At 44.0% G+C, this 6,374-nt stretch overlaps 1 protein-coding gene across 1 annotated transcript in view; it reads left to right on the top strand.

Annotated features, from left to right (window-relative positions):
- Positions 1 to 404: 404 nt before the first annotated feature.
- LOC134858186 (cadherin-20-like) overlaps positions 405 to 6,374 on the top strand; it is a 53,773-nt gene continuing 47,803 nt past the window's right edge. The window contains exon 1 of the mRNA XM_063874104.1: positions 405 to 750. The gene's annotated coding sequence lies outside the window, so the exon portion shown is untranslated. The remainder of the gene's footprint in view (positions 751 to 6,374) is intronic.

Raw genomic sequence — 6,374 nt, 5'->3', positions numbered from 1 at the left:
ATAAAGTACAGTGGAGAGTAGGGAGCACAAAGGTAATGGACTATCACTCCCCCTAAAAAGAACTGATTGTACCATTCAGGAGAGTCACATACGCATTGAGAGGGGTCGGACAAAAGAAAAATTGGGGAAAAGTGAGCCAAACGAAGAGTGTATTTTTAGTTTTGCAGGGTTAATTCGGTGCCTTTCAGCTACAATTGCCGTGTCTAAACATTCATGAGCCATGGAGGGATGGAGGGAGGAAGGGAGAGGCAGAGTACGGGAGGCAGAGAGAGAAAGGAGGGGAATGGATGGAGCAACAGCACAGCGCTCAGACACAAGAGGGAGAGCTGAGAGGCAGCTGCCGAAGTGAGCTCGTACACAACGCTCTGAGCAGGTAGAGAGAACGCAGGGAGGGAGGAGAGAAAGAGGGAGAGGACAGAGGAAGGGAGGGAGGAGGAAGTCGTACAACTCCACCTGAAGATTACTTTGTCTCACACTTCTCTCACCCTGAGCGCTGGAAGGAGCAGCGAGGAGGGAGCAGAGTTGATCAGGAGGTGCCAGCTCTTGCTCTCTGGTCTTTTTTTTTGCCCTTTCCTCTTTTGAAGAGGGGTCAGCTGGACTTCTCTACAGTACCCAGAAGAAAACCTCCACTGGAAAGACTGAGACATAGAAATCAAGACGAAGAATTAAAGAAAGTGAGAAAACTGCAGTAATTTCCATCGGCTGCAAGGGAGAAGTTTCTCTGAAAATCTACAACCTAGGGCTTTAAAGGTAAGATTGAATACTTTAATATTTATTACAGTAGGATAAAAATACTGTGACAACTTCAATCTGGGTTAAAATGAAATGCCCCCAACATATATAGTGATTTGTTGCAAGTAATGATCAGAACAACCTGTTATAAGGTAAGTCTTCTCCTGAGCTGCTGTCCTGAAGATTATTTATTGACTTTGAATTATTGAATTCTCATTTGATTTATTTGACTGAGCAGCATGCGGTGCAAGCGGTGTGACAACAGTGGGAAGTATAATAGAGTTGTGAGAAAAAAAACACAAGAAGATGAGCTTGGGAATAAAGAGGGAGAGGTGACGAGATCTGTGGGAGAAACGGGGAGTTCAAATGAGCAGGGGGGGGAGGTTGAGAAAGAAATAGTGTGAAGGAGAGTTGGACAGATAGAGTAAAAGAGGAAGGAGGAGGGATGGAGGACTGGAGTGTCGGGGGCTCGCTGGCAGCCAACTCAGTAACCACGGCAGCTGACATGAGGGAGAGCCAACAGGGGACAGTGGGATTTCTATTTTTCACCCCCGCCGAGATACACCGGGGCTCTGCCAAGTCCCCTGCCTCATCCCCCCCACGGATAAAGATTTCATTGTGCGGCGCTGTGACCGAATTCATTAAGCATCTACATGTACTCTCTCCTGGTCGCTCTTTCCTCCATGAACTCCCTCTCCACTACCTCTCCGGCTGACACTCACTCCCCCCCCCTTCCCCCCACCCCCCAGCCCCCACCCAGTCTGCTCCTCCCCTCTCACTTCCATTATGGTGTCAATTGGCCCTATAATCAGCTTGACTCGTGTTGCACCAACAGCTATGTTCTGTAAAGCTCTGCAGCGAATATTAAACATATATGGGCTGATGTAGGGTTTCTATTAAAAGGGGCTACTCTTGGAAAGACTGTCCCCAAACCTGAAGTATATCAACCTTGGAGCATCAGTCTTTATGCCTCCGAGTGTCGAGGGAGATTTAATAGAGCAAACCTCGGTGACTTTGCCAGCGTTGTGGGAATTTGGGGGACTTTGGCACGGTAAAAGGCTGTGCAATCAGGTTGACTTTTCGCAGTTTTAATGTCACACTGAAATTGCAAAAGCTACAGTTTCAGAGGAGGTGAATGAAGTTGTAAAAACATTGATTTAAGTGTGTTTTGTTTGTGTTCACTGAACATATCATAGTCCTTCAAAGTCATCTGTGTGGGTTAAAGGCTGCTAAAAGGCTCCCTTTTGTCACCGGGATGTGAGACACTTCTTTTGCGGTGAAATCAATAGCCCAGTAAATTGTTAATTGAATGGCTGCAGGGACTGGTGCCTGATGGTGCTTTATGTGCTACCAGAAGGCGCCTTTGAGAGCCCCAAGAATAATAAAGACCCTGTCGGCATTGTTGTGGTCTGGGAAATAATGTCACTTCCATCAGCCAGGCCTGGCAGGTGTCAGAGGGAGTGTGTTAGAGCTTGTCCAACTGTCTTGTGCCGGTGTCATATTACCTCAAATTAGTTTTTGTTCCTTTGAAAAAAACTGGTTTTGGCTCATTTGATCATTATGCGGCACATTTTCCCCAGTGATACGTGACACCGAGAGCAGTATGGAAGATGTCACCACCCTGAAAAATACCCTCTGGTTAGAAACATAGCTGAAACGGACACCTGGTGGGAAAAGGAGACATTTGTTTTCTGAACATGAAGCAACCTCATAGTATTTTGTAACAGAGCAAATCTTTTTGTAGGAGCTGTGAGCTGCTGATGGATTGACTGACCTTGGGGCGCATGTAGCCACTTCAACACAAGCTAAACACTACAATGCATACTCCTGGTGGATTTGGTTATAGTCATGTTTGATTCAAGCTGAAGAATCTCACCCTTGACTTTGTTAACCAGTTCGTCCAAAATGGCAAGAGTAAAGAGTCTTTATGATAGAAATGTTCTCCTTAATACGTTGTTTCAACATTTTTGGGGGATTGAACCAATGACAAATTAAATTGTTTGTTTTGTTCATAACATCCTATTTCTATTCCTTATCTTATTAAAGGGGCCCTTATGTTGCTCATTTTCAGGTTCATATTTGTCTTTAGTGTCTCTACTGGGACATGTCTCCCTGCTTTAATGTTCAAAAAGCTCTTTATTTTTCTCATCCTGCCTGTGCTGAAGCACCTCTTTTCACCCTCCGTCTGAAACCAGAGCGAGAAGCATCTGTTTAGCAGCGCAAGAGGCGCATGGTGATAAATAAAATGAGGCAGTTAAATAATACAACTGTAGTTTAATGTCAATAACCAATACAAGTCCCCCTTATCCAAAAACTAAAGCAAGAAAAGAGTCGACTCCTGTGGCATGCTAGGCTCCCCTCTTCCCTCAGAGTAAACACACTACAATAATTGTGCCTGGACTATTGTTAGTGTGTTAGTCGGAACATATTCCTCAGTGCCCAGAAGATGCAGGTTTCATTTCATTAAGCTGCTTCTGCAACTCCCTCTAAACTCAGACAGTGAAACATTCCCTCTTGAAATGAAGAAAGCAATCATGTTCTCACTTCATTCTTATTTTACCAGGACTTACTGAGTCTAAGGCGATATATGCATCCAAAATGAGAGTTGCTTAAAGTAATAGACAGGAACACATCACCTCTGAAATGAATTCGAATTGATTCTCTCCGCCCCCCCCACTGTACTGCTCAGAGGAGGGTTTGAGAAGGAAATTTCAAACATTCAAGGCCACATATAACAAAATCAATTTCCAAATGAAGCATATCCGGGAGATGAGCTGCCTCTCCATCTCTGTAGTCCTCAGTGTGGGCAGCAGAGCAGTCTGAGCACACACCAAACTTAATTTAACTGTTGCACACTGTGGACCTCATTAGTTTTCACTGAACAACGGGGATTTCCTATTCAAAAAAGACAGCTCCCTGCTCACCGATGCAGGTGTGTGGCCTTGATAGAAAAACAATGTTGATAGATCAAAAAATCTGAAGTCTGCACGCAGTCGCTTGATTGAGACTAAATGCATGTGTATCTTATGCTAATCATTGGGAGGTAATATGTTGTTTGCACATTGGTTAACATGAATGCGATCTAAAATCTTTTCAACTTTATTTACATCACCAAAAGTCTGCAACTGGTCATGATGGAAAGCCGAAGCCTCCTGCTTTCATGTATTTTCAAAGCAGACTTCTCCGAATAAAAGCATAGGTGTATTTAATAGCCCAACATTAGTGATGAGGCATTAGGGGGGGTCCTGGCTCACTGGAATAGCTTGCTGGGACACTTAATGAAACTGAGCCATCATTAATTTCATTAGTTCCACCTTTGTGCTTTTCTTACTCTGACAGGGCTAAAGCTCTGGTCTCTGCCGTCCAATGTGCAGTAGGCAGGCCTCATGGCAGTAGTAAGGGAACCGGACACCATGATCCAAGATGGCAAACCCTTCTTTCAGCCCCAAAGTTGCTTAATAGGTGCATACACATTAAAAAAGCAATTAAGCTTTTGCATATTTCCTGAGCTTAATGACTCAGGAAATAGGCCAGCAATTGTGTGTGACTCAATATCTCACACAGTTGCTGGACTTTTTAACTCGGGTAAGGAACTATCCATACAGTGCATGCTGCAATAGGATTGGAGGACAGAAAGCAAACAGGATGATGTCAAACTGTCTAAAAACTGACATTAGCAGTTGAGGAAGCTGTCCCTCTATTGAAATGTCACCAGCTTAATTCATGCAACAGCGTATGTGCTCACTGTCAACCTGTTCAAACATACTACCTACTCAGTTATCACACTCTGGATTAGAGCACCGGAAATATAAGTGCAAACGAAGGTCTGTAATTACATCAAAACCAAACATCATCTATTTAATTTTTAACAATCCATCTCTCGGGCATAGGCGTAAAAATAAACAGCTAATCGACCTTCAGCGGAGGCCAAAATAATCATCACTTTGCATAAGGAATACTGTGTGACCTTGGTTCTGGCAGACAGTGATTACGTTTTATTGGCCCAAAAGAAGGAGTCCAATACTCACGAATGTACTCTGGCGGAATGAAACAGAGTGCGGAGGGGAGAAATGAATTATAGTCTCTGGAGTCGGTGAGCTCCAGTCAACTTTTCTCTCCTATAGCAATGGAGGGGATGAGCGGCTATAAATCTGACCCAGAGATCCATTAGGTTTCTGTGCTCTGCAGCAGCACACAGTATAAGGCTACTCTCGCTTATCATCACTCTGTCCACTGCTCTTCGGGAACAGCCCTGACAGAAAACCTAATCTGTTGTCTTGGATAATGTAATTCAGGATTTTGTATGCATCTGTCTTTGTAGTCCGACATGTGAATAAGCCCACATTAAAGATCTTTATGGTCAAATCTGTTTCACATGATCCATTTAATAAAGACAACAGCAGCACTGGCCCACAATGAAGTATGTCCAATCAATGAGCAGCCGCTGTCACCCAATGATAGAGACGGGTGGATTATTCTTCTACAACTGCCATTCAAAACCAACCAGACAATAAACAGCCTTTTTATGAACATATTGTGGGATGGATCAGTTGAGCCATGGATGAAATTTCCATTAAAGCATTCAATACGTATTTTCTGAGATCATGTGTGCTCACGCAGGAACTGGTTTCGAGTTTCTCCTCCTTTCATGTCTAAGCTTCATGTGTAACCTGCCTCTTGAGCACGTGTTTGTGTGTGTGTGTGTGTGTGTGTGTGTGTGTGTGTGTGTGTGTGTGTGTGTGTGTGTTTCTTTGTCCGTAACCTCTGAAAGCAGGGGGGAGGGGGATATGCATCAGCGCAGATTGCTCATGAAATATGACCTCTGGAAAAGTTTCCTGTCGCGTTCTTCTCCCTTGAACTCCAATCCATTATTGTCAGGTATCAAATTCATCCCACCAGGTGTAGTGTGTTAAATGATATGTGCCTGTGGCAGCCTGCCGCAGACGCCGGGATGAAAGAGAAGCACGAGATCAGGTGCCGAGTGTTGGCTCTGCTTATGCACACAAACACACATATACTCGCATGCTTTACACATTACCCCACACTGCAGCTATCACCTGCATCCACTGCAGCTGTGAGGGACGTGACAGTGTCTCGCCATGACAGTCATCTGACTGATGTGTAATGAGGTTTATTTTTTGATTCTCTTGGAGGATGTGTGACTCAAGCTTCAGAGACACGTTGCTCTAGGAGCTCTCTGATTGGCTGGGAAGCTTTTATCTGAGCTGTAACCTCAAACATCATTTTTCTCCCATATCCCGAAGCATCCGATCAATAGAGGGAGAGTCATGTAGACAAAGAAGACAGAGGCAGAAAAGAGAAGTCTCACATCTGTTTCTTTCCCGCTGTTTGCTGAGACACTGAAGAATTGCTGGTTGTTTGAGGTGAAAGCAAAACTCTTCACAATACATGTTTTGCCTTACAGTACTGGAAATAAAATACTTTGACTCATCCACCCTGGCCAAACTCTACTCCATGACCATCAAAATGATTTAGCCTCACACAGCATTGTGTAAAGTATTGAATGTATCTGCTAACAGCTTTGGGGCTTGTAAAGCAGCTCAAATCAATATGTGATATTAGTAAATGTGAAAGTACCAACATGTAATGTGAAAAAGGTTGTAGGGATCAAGCCAAAGGGA

This window comes from Eleginops maclovinus, chromosome 21, assembly GCF_036324505.1.
Source record: "Eleginops maclovinus isolate JMC-PN-2008 ecotype Puerto Natales chromosome 21, JC_Emac_rtc_rv5, whole genome shotgun sequence".
NCBI classification, from domain to species: Eukaryota; Metazoa; Chordata; class Actinopteri; order Perciformes; family Eleginopidae; genus Eleginops; species Eleginops maclovinus.
The sequence above is the reverse complement of the archived record's forward strand: the minus strand, read 5'-3'. Positions and strand labels throughout refer to the sequence as shown.